Source organism: Equus caballus, chromosome 3 (assembly GCF_041296265.1).
Source record: "Equus caballus isolate H_3958 breed thoroughbred chromosome 3, TB-T2T, whole genome shotgun sequence".
Taxonomy (NCBI): Eukaryota; Metazoa; Chordata; class Mammalia; order Perissodactyla; family Equidae; genus Equus; species Equus caballus.
In genome coordinates this window covers 83838350-83854031 of record NC_091686.1, presented here as the reverse complement: position 1 = coordinate 83854031, position 15682 = coordinate 83838350, and the positions used below count along the sequence as shown (strand labels likewise).

Sequence of the window (15682 nt, the reverse complement as noted above, 5' to 3'; positions counted from 1 at the left end):
TTTAACTGTTTTTCCAAATTGCTCTTTTTCCTTTTGTTATGTTAAGGAGACGCAATCAACAACCACCCTGAACCAGACCAAGCCTCACCATGAGAGCTACGCCTGTGACCTTTGCCTTATTTTTAATGCTAAAATCTCTCCAGGAGGAGTTTAGGCCTTCTTACCATAACCCGCAGTATATGTGGAAGTGTGTTTTCCAACTGAGCCTGCGCAAGCGAATGCCCACCTCTCCCTCTCGAATATTCATTCCCCATCTGAAATAAAAGGCCCCTGCTTCCCTTTGTTTGGGGATGCCATGGCTCCGGAAATGATTCTGCATGGTATACTATTTGCCGCAAATATACTTTACTTTGTGAAACAACTTACTTCTGGTGGAGAGTCTGATTTAACCTGCCAGGAGGGAACCCACTTAGGTTTCAGTAACAGCTATACTGTTGACTAACTGGCTATAAGTCAGAGGTTCCCATGGCCTCCTTGGGTTTGATTAATAGGCTAGAGCGGCTCACAGAACTCAGATAAACATTTTGCTTACTAGACCATCAATTTATTAGAAAAGGATATAACTCAGGAACAGCCAGATGGAAGGGTTGCACAGGGCAAGATATGGGGAAAGGGCATGGAGCTTCCATGCCTTCCAGGCACACCACTCTCATTCCACGCCTCCACCAACCAGGAAGCTCTAGGAACCCTGTCCTTTTGGGTTTTCATGGAGGCTTCATTACATAGTCACAATTGATGAAATCATTGGTCAGTGGTGATTGCTACAATCTCAAGCCCCTCTCCCTTCCCCTGAGGCTGGAGGAGGACGGTGGGGCTGAAAATTTTAACCCTCTAATTGCATGGTTGGCTCCACTGGCAACCATCCCCCATCCTTAGGTGCTTTCCAAAAGCCACCTCATTAACATAACAAAAGACACTGTTATAACTGACAACCACTCAGGAAATTCCAAGGGATCTGTGAGGCGGGAACCATGGATGAAGACCAAATATATGTGAGAAATATATTTTGATCATCTGAATGACAAAATATATGTTTTTCTTATAAATCACAATATCGCACTGGCCCATAAAACTATCTATGACTAGGTAGCCCAGAGAATACTACATCGACAGCATCCCTCATCCTGCCGCCAATCCCACAGCATCAGCTACGTTAAGGCTTGCTTGTAGACATTACATCTCCTAAGTGCATGCTTTGCCCAGAAGATTAGAGCCATGAGAATTTCCCCAGTCTGTTAAAAGTAGTCACACTTGTCCTAAGATTTTGCAATAGTCTAATCAAAACTCCAGTCCTACATAGTGGATAACACTTCACACCAAGTAGGATGGCTATAATAATTAGAAAAAATAGAAAATAATAAGTATTGGTGAGCATGTGGAGAAGTTGGAGCCTTTGTGCACTGCCAGTGGGAATGTAAAATGGGGCAGATGCTGTGGGAAACAGTTTCATAAGTCCTCAAAAAGTTAAACATAGAATGACCATATGATCCAGCAATTTTATGCCTAGGTATGTACATAAAAGAATTGAAAGCAGAGACTTAACAGATATCTGTATACCAGCGTCCATAGCAGCATTATTCACAATAGCCAAAAGGTGGAAACAACCCAAGTGCCCATCAACAGGTGAATGAATAAGCAAATATGGTATACGCATACAATGGAATACTATTCAGCCATAAAAAGGAATGAAATTTTGGTATATGCTACATGGGTGGGCCATTATGCTTAGTCAAATAAGCCAGATACGAAGGGCAAGTATTGTGTGATTCTACTTATACAAGGTACCTAGAATAGACAAGTTCATTGAGACAGAAAGTAGAATAGAGGTTACCAGGGGCTGATGGGGGTGGGGCGAGTTATTGTTTAAAGAATACAGAGTTTACGTTGAAGATGATGAAAAAGTTTTGCATATATATAGTAATGAAGGTTACACAACATTGTGAATGCACATAATGCCACTGAACTGTACACTTAAAAATGGTTAAAATGGTAAAAATCATGTTATATATATTTTACCACAGTAACAAGTATCTCCCGAAAACAAAAACAAACACCAAAGTTGAAATCAAAATTTATGTATGAAATTATGATTACAAATATTTTGCAATTGTCTACATATTGGGTGTGTTGGGTTTCAGAGAGCATCTGGACACAATGCTGATCTCTTGGAATATATATTTGAAAGACCATATTAAAACAAAATGTAATATAAAAAAACAAAACAAAACAGGGGCAGGTCCTGTGGCCAAGTGGTTAAGTTTGCATCCTCTGCTTCAGTGGCCCAGGGTTTCACCAGTTCTGATCCTGGGTGCAGACATGGCACTGCTCATCAAGCCATGCTGAGGTGATGTCCCACAGAGCAGAACTAAAAGGACCTACAACTGATATATACAACTATGTACTGGGGGGCTTTTGGGAGAAGAAGAAGCAGAAGAAGAAGAAAAATAAAAGATTGGCAACAGATGTTAGCTCAGGACCAATCTTTAAAAAAAAAAAAAACTCCAGTCCCTCACTTAGAGGATTTTGTGACACCAATGACTATCACAAAGCTCTTTGTTAGCAGAGCAGTATTCTTATCTTTAGCATTACTGCCTCCAGGACCTCCGAATGCAGCTATATTTCTCTGGTGCAGGACCAGCACCACTATCCATGATGGCCTTGATCTCTTTCCTATCTACAAGTGGTGAAAAACTATGGTTTCATCTAATCTGATTTTTTAATATTTTGGATACATTTCTTGGTAAAAGGGCACAGTCTTTCCTAAGTTCAAAAAATATATATACAAAGAGGCAGGAAAAGTTGAAATCGTAAAACTCCAAAAATAAGAATTGGCATTTATCTATTGTGGGAACTTAAGCAAAATCCTCCACTATCTACAAGGCCATGAGAACTAGATTGAGAAACACAATAGGAGACCACGCCTTTAAGCAGAGAAAGACCCACTGTGGAACAGCTCTGCACCTTGCACAACCACAGGGGCACCATTCGCTTCATAGTCCCCATAGTCCTCATGGTCAGTACACTGGTTCCATGTGGCCAAGCACAGCCACGTTGTGGAAAACACATGCGAACAGTTCCTACCTCATCCTTGGCTCTCCATTAGGCCCAATTCTGAAACACAAGCCATATCCTCAACTACAAACACCATAGCTGTCTCCCTTTTCCTTGGACGCTGCTTTCTGAGGCAGCCTGACTACCATATTCTTCCCCATCCCCCATCCCCCAGCCCCGCCTCCCCCTTCTTCAGAGACTGCAATTCTCTAAAAGTAAAGTGGGGCTTGGAGGAGGGAGTGGAGGAAATAGACTGTGACAATTTTATCCTTGGACATGTAAATTAAATTAAAAGTTGAAGTAAAATTTTGTATGGGGAGGAGAAAAAGCGCCCTGGAGCATACCAGGGATCATAATTTTTCACCTACTGCATCTCTTCTGTCTCTCAGGGGAGTTTTAGGTAGTGAGAGTGAGAGAAAAATCCCATTTCAACCTTGCAGAAGTTCAAGAAATGAGAGCAGAGGTGATGTTAAAAATGTTTAACAACTGGGATGGCATGGGCATGGATCATGCAGAAGAGATGTTAGCCATACCTAGTATAACTTGACCAGTGAGTACCGCCTCAGCATAGTTTGGATGAGAGCTTCTTAACTCTCAGAACTGGCTATCTTCTGGTTGAGGTTCACAGTGCTCTGATTGATGGGACCTTGGTCCAAGTTACCCTGAGACCCATATTTCCATCCTTGGTGTACCTACACTTTAGCTTATGCCTTATCCCAATGATTCTTTTCCTCCGTGTGACAGAGATGGCCTGTTATCACCACACAGTCCATTCTCCCTTTCTTCTGTGGTTTAGAAGTAATGGAAGTTAGAATATAGTCACCCAGCTAAGCACTCCATTTCCCAGCCTCCCTTGCAGTTATGTGTGGCCATGTGACTAGATCATCACCATTGGAATATGAGCCAAAGTCATGACCTTAAAAGGAGTGGAACGTGCCCTCCTCTCACCTCATTCTCCCATCTCACTGACTGAAAGGTGGATGTGGCATTGAAAGCTGGGACAGTCATCTCGTCCACAGGAAGGAATCCAATGAAGGAAATCCAGAGAAACTATGGAAGGAAGTGTTCTCTGAAGATTATAGAGCGACCATATGTTTCCTAGTGGTTTCTTCACTATACACCACCATTATACCATCAACTGCCCAACTCTCCTCAAGTGCCGCAGGGGAACCTCAGCACATAAACTCTAACAAATGAAGTAGACAGGCACACCGTACTCTATTTGGCAAAGATGAACTTTCCTGTGCATATGAGTCATCTAGGGGTCTTGTTAAAATGCAGAGTCTGTTTCTATAGGTCCTGGCTGGGCCTGAGATTCAGCATCTCTAAAAGCGATGATGCTGATCTGACCACATTCTGAGAAGCGAGGATCTAAAGCACTGAACTAGCTTCTAAGAGGGCCCAGCCATCACTCTACTTTCAGTCTGCAGGTTCCTACAGGTCTTTGAACCAGGGTGCATCTTCCCCTCCTTCCCTCCTGCTACTGAAGACCTGTCAAAGACGACAGTCCTTTCTGGGGTGGCTCCTGGTCTCCAGCCTCCATTTAGTTTAGTTTTGTTTTGTTTTGAGGAAGATTAGCCCTGAGCTAACTACTGCCAATCCTCTTCTTTTTGCTGAGGAAGACTGGCCCTGAGCTAATATCCATGCCTATCTTCCTCTACACGTGGGATGCTTACCACAGCACGGCTTTTGCCAAGTGGTGCCATGTCCACACCTGGGATCCGAACTGGCGAACCCCGGGCCACCGAGAAGCGGAACGTGCAAACTTAACCACTGCGCCGCTGGGGTGGCCCCTCCCGTCTCCTTTTATTAACATCTGCATGATACTGCTGAATCCATGTCTGTCTTGGTCTCAGGCCAGGCTCTCAGGCAGAGAAAAAGCTGTGTCCAGATGTGTGGCCCCAGACAGGAGGCAGTCCTAGAGCAGGGCAGGTAGCATCGGGGAAGTTACCCCAAGGCTAGCGTCTATCCAGATGCCCCCTTCTCACTGTGACCTTCCCAGGCCATTTTCTCTAAATTTGCAGCCCCACCCTGACATTTCCCTGCTTTATTCCCCTATCCCTCGCCCTTTGAAGAACTTATTACCATTGAACATACTGTGTATTTTACAGGTTTATTTTATCTATTGTCTGTCTCCTCCCACTAGAATGTAAGCTATTGTCTATATTTATTGAAAGGATGAATGACAGGCAGGTGACACTCAGTAAACACAGAAACAGGGGCTCTACAGAGATGCCCGCAGAGAGCTGGGACTGGAGATGGGAACTGCTGTCGTTGTGGGGTAGCAGGCGGGTCACCAAGGCAGGTACTCGGACACCTCAAATAACACAGGATCTTGTATGTTAGACCAAATCTCAAAAAGTCCTGCTACTATCCTCCCATGCTGCCGTCAGTCCTCACTTGTGGAAATCTTGCTTGTGACGGCCCTCGCCCAGCCTGCAACCCTGGAGAGTAGGTATTCTTACTCCCACTTGAAAGATGAAGACAGAGGCTTAGAGAACGTAAATATTTATCCAGGAAGCAAAGTTGGGATCTAAATCCAATTCTTTTTCTTTTTTTTTAAGATTGGCACCTGAGCTAACAACTGTTGCCAATCTTCTTCTTTTTTTTTTTTTCTGCTTTTTTTCCCCCCAAGTCCTCCAGTACACAGTTGTGTATTCTAGTTGTGAGTGCCTCTGGTTGTGGCATGTGGGATGCCGCCTCAGCACAGCCTGATGAGCGGTGCCATGTCAGCAAACCAGCGAAACCCTGGGCTGCCAAAGCGGAGTGCGGGAACTTAACCACCCGGCCACAGGGCTGGCCCTGACACAAGGGGTTTGATGTGGGAGCCCAGACCGGAGCTGGGTCTGCAGATGGAGATCAGATGACCCCAGTTTTCAGGAAAGAAAGGCGGAGGAGGCTGTGGACCAGGCAATGTGTGTATCTTCCTGGGATGCTATTCTCATCCAATCTCTGACCACCGGCCTTAGGCCCCTCCTCCAAGTGACTCCTCCAGGACGTGGCCGGCTGCTCTTCCTTATGTGAAACAGGTTATTCTAATGGGCATATCTCCTACCTACCTTCAACTCTTCACAGCTCTGTCTCCCAGCAACGCCAGACCACTGGGCCCACCTGACATTCCCCTTCCGGTCTGCAACCCCAACTGGGAGTGACAGCCAAGAGGCATAGAGTAAGCGGGCTCGCACCCCGCCACCCCTCACACTTCCCAACACATTAGAGGATACTCCTGAATCCATAATTACCTCAAGGGTCAGGAAACACTCAACACAGGCAAAAGCATGGCACTGCTCTTCAGAGGAAGACAATCCGTTATTACTCACTACCCTTCAATTCCACCGGCGTTCATTGAGTGCCTGCCAGGGAGCCTGTTAGGATCCCCACCTCTGGCGTGGGGGTGAGGGGAGTGGAGGGGGAGTCCTTAAGGTGGAGGGAAGGATTTCTGGCTTTGGCTTTGCTCCCTACCCCCAGGCTCTTATTAAAGCTTGCACACGTCCTCAAACAGAACCGGCACCTGCGACCTGCACCTCCTGACCAGTGAGGGCTCTGCCTCCGTTATTAAATCGTCTGCAATTACAGTGACAGGGCAGAGAGCCTGGGGGATGCGCTCTGGAGCACCGGACAACCTCCCTCTCCTCCTTCGTGTGAGTGGCACACAATCGTGCCCTGTATTCAGAGAGCACCCTTCTCTGAGGAACTCGAATGACCTGCTAGACATAATCTCATTCATCCTCCCAACAGCCTTATGAGTCCGACCAGAAGCAGGCAACCCTGCCCGTCCCATTTCCAGAGGAGTGAACTGAGGCCCAGAGAAATTCAAGTCACTATGCCTTCGGGAGAGAGCTGGTAGGAAAAGCCGAGCCTCTGACCCCGTTCTGCAAGCCGGCCACTCGGCCCTTCCCAACAGCCTGAGCACAAGGGGGGATTTTTATATTTCTACCCACGGAGACTGAAGAAAAAGGTTAGTTTTGTTATCTGTGCTTCATGGCAGAGGAGTACCGGTGAGCCAGCCTAAATAAAAGACAGAAAGACAGTTTAGGGTTTAAAATAAATGAGAAGCAAGGAGAAGATGGAGGGTGGGCAGGAAACGGTGACGGGATGGCCCCAGAGCTGTGAATTGTCGAGCTCTTGGTCAACTGTAACACCTGAAAGCCCAGGCGTGCGCTCTACATCGGGCGTGAAACACAGAGAACGATGGGCCATGACTCATACGCAAGGACTGATGCCTCATTTATTCTTCAGGGTTCATCGGTTTCAGAAATATTCAAAACAAAGGCAGATGGCTGTGGTTTACGGTTCTGCTTTCTCAGATATGGCTGTTCAGATGCCCAGGTTGTTGATAAATACGGACTAGGGCATGGCGTTGAAGACAATGATAGCAGCTAACATTTATTGGTCCCCTTACTCTGAGACAGACATAACTATTCCTGTGCTTTATATTTAATCCTCCCAACAATCTTATGAGGTCACGTTGCTAACCCCATTTTATTTTTGTGAAAACTGAGGCTTAAGGAATATAGCTATGGGACCAATCTGCTTTGCCTAACTTTTCCTCTGACATTCCCAGAGCTGTTTACATGGTTCTGCAAGGAAAGACGGACTAATTTGTACAGGAGGGAGTACCCTGATGGACACTAGATTTTTTTTTTTTTTTTTTGGAGGGTAAGATTCACCCTGAGCTAACATCTGTTGCCAACTTTCCTCCTTTTTTTTTTTTCCCCACCCCAAAGCCCCAGGGCATGGTTGTATATCCTAGTTGTAAGTCCTTCTAGTTCTTCCATGTGAGCCGCTGCCACAGCATGGCAACTGACAGACAGGTGGAGCGGTTCCATGACTGGGAAACGAACGTGGGCTGCCAAAGTGCTGAGTGCTGAACTTTAACAGTTAGGCCGTCAGTGCTGCTTCTGGAATTTTTTATTCCCTGGAAAGCAAGTGAAATGCCAGGATGAGTAGTCAATACCAGGAAGCATATATGCTTTTTAAAATTCAGTGAAGCTCCCTGTCTGGAGAGCTTCTACTTGCTTTGGAAACCATGACCCTAATGAAAATTTTAAACATTTAGATGAGTTCTATTAAGGCACAACATAGGCTGGTGTTGCTTTAGTCTCTTGGAAAATAAGCTTTTAACCAAATGATACAAACTGTATTTTAGAAGGAAATTTGCAGGAGCTAGATTGTCAGCCCTTTGAGGGTGGGGACTATATTTTTTATACCTCCCAGGACAGGTGCTCACCTTTCCCTCACTCTGCACCTAGAAAGGTCTATGAGCATTTGGTACAGCTGCAAAGGTCTACCAGGCAGGCAATTTGAGAGAGGGGGTGGAGCTTTAGATGAGGAATCAGGAGACCTTGGGCAAGTCACTTTGCTTCTGTGGGCCTCAATTTCTTCATCTATAAAATGGGGCTCTGACAGTCTATTAGTCCGTGACTCCGGGAGCTCAGAAAATGTTTGTTGCAGCTGCTAAACGTCGAGGGAAGGAGCATTGCCTTGTTTTTAGTCCACCCTCTACTGCTTCCATCCCGGGCCTACCTCCAGCTCCCTCTGCTGCTTTACCGCCTGTTACTAAGGCCAGCACCGAAGACAAGGGACTTGTTCAACATCATTTTTCTTCGATAGACCTAAAGCTGCATGAGGACAGGAACTCTGTTCTGGTCACCAGTGCATCCACAGTGCTTAGTGCACAGCAACCGTTTGATAAATATACGTAGAAAAAGAATGAATGATGAATATTTGTGAAAGGCTAAATGAACACAGGGACACCTTTGGGAAGTCAAGAGGGGGAGATATATTTGATTACAAAGAATTCAATGACAAAGACTTTCTTGAAGACATTCTATTCTAGAGATCTTTAAAAAAAATTTTTCAACTTAGAAGGTAAATGGAAAAACATAGATAAGATCCTGAAGGAATACAAACGGCAAATGGAAATATAGAAAAGTGTTTAGGAGCTGGCCTGGTGGCGCAGTGGTTAAGTTCGCACTCCCTGCTTTAGCAGCCTGGGGTTTGCCACTTCAGATCCTGGGCACAGACCTATGCACTGCTTGTCAAGCCATGCTGTGGCAGGCATCCCACATATAAAGTAGAGGAAGATTGGCATGGATGTTAGCTCAGGGCCAATCTTCCTCAGCAAAAGGAGGAGGATTGGTAGCAGATGTTAGCTCAAGGCTAATCTTCTCCCCCCCCCAAAAAAATTGTTTAACCTCCAGTAATCAGGAAACCACAAATTAAAACAACAACAAAATAGCATTTTTCTCTGTCAAATTAGGAAAAAAAGAACAATATCTATTGATAGCGGAGATGCTGTTGATGGATACATATATTGGTGAAGAACGTGGAAGACAATTTGATGTTTCTTTCAAAATTAAATACGAATACCATTTGGCTATCTACTAGCATCTGATGTTTCTGTCCCCAGAATTCATATGTTGAAACTTAACCCCAAGGTGATGGTATTAGGAGGTTGGGCCTTGGGGAGGTGACTAGGTCTTGAGGACAAAATCCTCATGAATGGGATTAGTGCCCTTATAAAAGAGACCCCAGAAAGCTAGCTAGCCCCTGCCACCATGTGAGGTTATAGCAAAAAGACCAGCTATCTGTGAGGGCGCGGGTTCTCCCCAGACACCAAATCTGCCGGCACCATGACCTTGGACATTCAGCCTCGGGAACTGTGAGAAATAAATGTTCATTGTTTGAGCCACCTCGTTTGTGTATTTTTCTTATAGCAGCCAAACAGACTAAGACATCACCAGTTCCTCTTCTGGATACCTGTTCTATAAAAAAAACCCACCTTTTGCTCAGAGGTGTATATAAAGGATGTTCATTGCAACATTTTATTTAACAGTGAAAAAATTAGGAGCAACCTAAATGCTCAACAGGGAAGTGCGCTAGGTTATGCTGTGGTTAAAAAAAAAATCAGCAGCTTAACATAGCAAAGGGTAAATTCTCACTCACTACGAGGTGTGCTCTGCATTCAGACAACCCCTAGGGCAGCTTTTCTTCATGTTGAAATTCAGCACTCCACCATCTTGTGGCTCCACCATCTTAACAGGAGGCCATCTCCATCATGGCAGGGGATCGCATGCTGGAGGACCTCAGACCTGCCATTAAATACTTCAGCCCAGAAGTGACACAGGGCATTTCCACTCTCAACCCACTAGCCAGAGCTAGTCATGTGGCTCCAAATAACTGCAATGGAGCAGGAAGTAGAATCCTCTCACATGTCCGGAGGAGAAAAGAACTGGATACGTGTGAGCACTAACAGCCTTAGCCCCAGGGAGTAGCTACATGGGATATCCAATCTGTGGAATATTATGCAGCCATTAAAAAGCATCAGGCAGATCTACATTGAGTGAGAAAAAAGATCTTCTATCTTCAAGACTTTAAGAAGTAAATGCCTTAAACAATTTGATCTCATGTATGTTTAAAAATGTCTATTTCTATACATTTACATGTGTGCAAATTCATCGCAAAAGGTCTGTCTAGAAGGACACACTCAAGCAGTGGTTAGTTCTGAGGAAAAGAGTTAGATTGGAGAAAGGACCCAGATAGAAAGAGTCTTTCAACTTTGACTGTATATTTTTCTGCATTGTTCATCTCATCTAAAATGAGATTGTATTCATATGTTTATTATGGATTAAAATATTTTTACACTTTAAAAAACGTAAGTAGGGGCCAGCCCGGTGGGTTAAGTTCGCATGCTCTGCTTTGGCAGCCTGGGGTTCACTGGTTCGGATCCCAGGCATGGAGGTATACATTGCTCATTAAACAACATTCTGGCGGCATCCCATATACAAGGTGAAGGAGGATTGGTGCAGATGTTAGCTCAGGGACAATCTTCCTCCAAAAAAAAAAAAAAACTAAGTAAACACATCTGAGAACCTCTCCTCTCTAGGAGCTCTTGAAAAGACTTTGAGAAAATGTTTTTCCAAAAATGTAAATATATCAATTTGAGCCAATTAGTTACCTGTAGTTTATTGCCATAGACAGAGGCTCTTAGGCATTGAGGGTACTTAGAAAAAATCATTGTCTTCGATCTATTCCCTGGAAACAGATTCTGACACTCTGAGATTTGTTGGCAAACGTCTGATGGGGAGTGCACTCAGTGAGGAACCATCCCTGTGAGGGATGACAGAAGCAAGATCGGGCACAGTTACGTGCAGTTCTGTCACACAGCTACAACACAGACTTCCGTCAATGCTACTGGTAACTCTGGCCCTTCAGAATTTTTGCACATTGAAGCACATGCCCTCCCCCGCCATCCACCAGACCTTAGTTGGGGCTGCCCAGGGTGGGGGTGTGACAAGGCCAGGGGCATCCCGGAGAGGGACTGAGCTGAGAACTCTCAGCCACCCACACTTCCAGCAGCCGAGGCAATGAGGGGCCCTTCAGCAGGGTCCTCTGCCATCACATGCCTGACTTCACTAAGAATGACAGTTTAACTAATGGCATAGCAAAAGCTTATCTGGGGAGCAGGACTTTGGGTCTTCCCCAGCACGGAGCGGACATTCAGTAAATATTTGTGAAATGAATGAATGAATGAATTGGTTCAGCCTTGGCCCAGGCTCCAGAGGCGTGAGGAGCCCATAAAGTGGTTCAGGGTCCAGGATCCCCAAGGCTGAATCTTTACGCAATGCAGAAACAAGTCAGGATGATTCTGGACCTCAGGCTCTCTGGGCCTCACCCTGTTGGTTCCCATTAATCTCACATGAGGGGGAAGGGGGACCTGGAGACTTCAGGGAGGCTGAGAACCCAGACTGTGGATCATCCAGGCGTCCAGCTTCTCCTCCTCTCCTTCCTTCCATTTGCCCCATCTAGTCATTTCTCTGCTCCTCAGCACTTCTAAGGGCATCCAGAGGAAAAAGGAAGAAATAAAGCTCTAGACAGATGCTTTGCTGCTAGAGGGTGCCCCTGGAGAAAATGTTACAGCCATTGAGGGTAGGGTTGGGACGCCTAAATGCACCTGGAAATACATGCTCCAACTGACTCATAAGACATTGGCGGATTATAATGGGTTGAAGCCCTTGGAATGTTCCAGAGCAGTGCAACAACTTGAAGTTTGTACAAATACCTGGGTGCCTTGTTAAAATGCAGATTCTGGTTCAGAAGGTCTGGAGGCAGGCCCTGGTTTCTGTGTTTCTAACCAGCTCCCAGATGACGCCCATGCTGCTGGTCCACGGAATGCACTTTGAGTAGCTGAGGCTTTAGAGAAACAGGTTATTGATATGCCTCCGATTTAGCATCAATATTTTACGTCACCATCACCACGTGACCACTGAGAGCCTGCTGGGCATTGTGCTAAGTGTTTTGAACACCTTTTCTCACTTACTTTTTAAAGAGTTCTCCAAATAGCTATTATTGAAAATAATACCTATTTTACAGCAGGAAGAACAGAGGCCAGAGAGATTAAGGAACCAGCTAGAATGTGGTGAAGGCAGCATTCCAACCCGGCTCCATCAGAGCCCCGGTCTTGAATTCTTAACCATTCCATGGAAGAGCATAGCTCTGAGGCACCCTTTCCTGCGATTATGTTTTCTAGAAGGACTCTGCCATGAGCCCAGCTTGCTGAGAAGGGAAAGGCGCTGGAGCCTTGAACAAAAGCACGAAGACTGCATCGCAGCCGGAGTGGGAGATGATACTGGCTCACCCAGAGGCCAACCTCAGCGGATCCGCCTCGGCCTCGAGCAGCATCTTCCAGATGAGGGCAGAGGCCCTGGCAGAGCCACTCCGCCGGCTCCCGGCCGCCAAGCCGAGTCAGCGCCAAGCCGAGTCAGCACCAGCGCGGCGCAGCGCGGGGACCTGGGGGCACCACCTCCTCCGCGCCCGCGTCCCCGGCTCCGCGGCGCGCCCATTTCGCACACGGCCCGCGGCGCCCGCCTTCCCGGAGCGCCGCTGAAAGATCGCTTAGCTCAGCCTTGCAATCCAACCCAAATTCACCCTTTGGGCCAGCCGACGCTTCCTCGCCAGATGCTCTTCCCAACCGGAGCTCGGGTAATGGGAGGTGTCAGGCTGAGCGCAGGGACCTGGGGCGCGAGGCTGAGCGGCTGCCAGCTAAGCGCGCTTCTCCCCGAAAGGCCTGGCCCATGAAGGTGCAGAGCTGCACTTCCCGAGGGGGGCAGTCACAGGACAGGGGTCCACACATGTACCCGGGGGGGAGCAGGGACTTTACTTATTTTTAGGCCTGAATGCTCCACTTTCTTCAGATTTGGGGGTGCGCTTCCTGTGGGTGGCTCTTACTCTTTGAGGGGGAGCCCGGGGGCCCAGTCCCAGCCTCATTATCAGAGTCCACTGTGGCAAATCCTGACAAAGTTGTGAAGCTTTTCTTGGAGTTGAAAACAAATACAAAAAAATACACATTTCCTAGAAAAAAAATGTTTTTCCATTCAGCCCCCAGCCCACATGGCACCTTTGTGAGAATTAGAAAAAGTGCCCCTTCTGGAGCAGGGCAGCACATGGCGGCAAGACAGGCAGTGGCAGAAGGATGCAGACAGACATCAGGATTCTGGCTTGGTGAGCAGAGCATGGCCTGGCTTTCAGCATCCATTTGCCCCATTCTGTTGGTGCTCCTTGTGCAGTGAACAACAGGTACAAACATACCAGGGAAGCAACCTTCCTTCTTTTGTCTATTGTTTATTGAATACCTCCTCTGTATGCCCTGCTCCCCGCCCTTCCCTCTACCTTCCCCACTGTGTAGGTAATGAAAATCTAAAGATAAATAAGATATGTCTGACTTCAAGAGGCTTATAGTTCAGTCAAGGAGGCAGCCACGTAAACAGATAAACCTAGGGTTTTGATATTTAGGACCAAACGGTTTATACACATCTAAAGTCAGGGAATCAGGCTGGTTCATACAAAGAATAAGAGCCTAGGAACTTACCTCCTCAGAGATCAGCGCGCAGTTGTGGAACGTTTTGGAAGTGTAACTGGAAGACATTTGGTGTCTAGAATCCGGACATCTCTCTAAGAGACATGGACAGCGTTAACAAAGAAGAGGCTTTGCTCTCTGAGCACCTTGATGGGTTTGCACCAGCGCGGTTGGGAGAAGGCGGACTGTTCTGCTACTGAGAAAGGGAAATTTGAATCAGGTTGGAGACACTGGGGAGTGGGGAGGAGAGAGAATGACAGAACTCTCCGTGAAGAAAGGAGAGAAAAATTACATCTACCGCAGGGGTGCTGTTAAAATCTTTACTCCAGAACTCCGCCAACCCCCCAAAAAAACCCACATCATTACAGTGTACTCATAATCCTGGATCGCCTGGGGTGAGGGGAGGAGACCAAGGAAGAATCTAGATCCTTTTAAGTTGTCATGAGTCAAAACCATAGGCGCTAGAGGCAAAGCAGACCATGAGAATATTAATCTATGAGCGTTCACACAATTGCTTGGAAAGTCTTAGGTTTTTCAGGCTGTGGAATTGGGGATTCGAGGAAATTTCAGGAGGCCCCTGCTGATATCTAGGTTGAAGCAATAATGTCTGTAATGTTGTTTGTCATGTTTTCAACTCGGGGCCATATTCAAATGCATACGGCAGCCAAGCAGGGAAAGGAATGAAGCAGGCTGGATGTGAGACAGCAGGGAGTGGTGGGGACTGTGGCCACAGCACAGATTTCGTCAGAAGAGGACTACTGCCACCCAGCCCCCGCCGAGTGTTGCTGTGCAAGAATTCAAGCCCAATGTTGCCAGATAGTCCAAATTTAAGAGAAGCCAGAAATGTAGACATTTGAGAAAGACCTCCCTTTTTTAAGAAAAGTTAATTCAGAAAATATTTTTAAACTCCAGGAGTCAAACAAAAGATGTCTCATGCTGTGTACGGTTTCTATTTTGAAGACAAAAGAAATACAGAGACAAGATCCACTTGCAGAGACTAATGTCATAATGAAATGAATGACATTAGTAAGTGAAAAAATGGTAGGAAAAGCTCTGACCCTTAAGTTCTAAGTTCAGGGCCGTAGGCTCTGCTTTGCAACTGTCTCGTTGGCTCCAGCAAAATAATTTACAATCTCTGAGCCTTAGTCTCTTTATCCTTAAAATGAAGGCATTAAATCTGACCTTCTTTTAGAGTTGGACTTCCCTTTACTGAAGGGGCAGAAAGAAAGTTTAAGCAGTAGAAAAATGAGCCCTGGGGGTGCTTCAAATAGTATTGAATTCATTGACATTTATTGTGTGTCTGCAAGGTGCATGGCATTGATCGTGGAATTCTTGCTTACTCTGAAAATGTAAACATAAACTCGAAAAGCACCTTAATTATTTTGCCTGCCTGAGAACAATGCTCTCAAAGATGTGGGAGAGGAGCCCCCACGGCAGGGAGCCGCGTCACTGACACTATCAGCAGGTGAGTTACGGAGTCTGTCTGCGATGATAAGAACGCTGGCGTATTTGCTATTCAGACTGACACTGCTCTGAGGCGGGAACCTAACTGGTGTTTGTTCAATAATACCAAGATATGTCACAGAATCTGTGGGGGTGTCTGGTATCTTTTGTCAGCTTAGAGTAAAACCCTGGGGAAAATATCTAGCAGACTGTTGCAGATGTTCTGAGATTAAATGATGTTTCCCTGAAAATGCATGAGGCATGGTCCACTGGCTCGCCTGTTGGTGTGCCACCTTTTGCTGCATCAGGACCCCCCACCCCATCCCCCAG

The 15682-nt window shown here is 46.2% G+C and overlaps 1 long non-coding RNA gene across 2 annotated transcripts in view; it reads right to left on the bottom strand.

Annotated features, from left to right (window-relative positions):
* The window catches only part of LOC138923471 (uncharacterized), an 83716-nt gene extending 69449 nt beyond the window's left edge, over positions 1 to 14267 (bottom strand). Inside the window, exons 1-3 of one of the 2 annotated variants that reach the window (XR_011437121.1) lie at positions 13922 to 14201; positions 12116 to 12246; positions 7247 to 7969 (exon numbers count right to left, since the gene is read on the bottom strand). This is a non-coding gene — a long non-coding RNA (uncharacterized lncRNA). Of the gene's footprint in view, positions 1 to 7246; positions 7970 to 12115; positions 12247 to 13921 lie in introns of those variants that run through there. The other variant, XR_011437120.1, reaches the window with a different exon arrangement.
* Positions 14268 to 15682: the final 1415 nt, after the last annotated feature.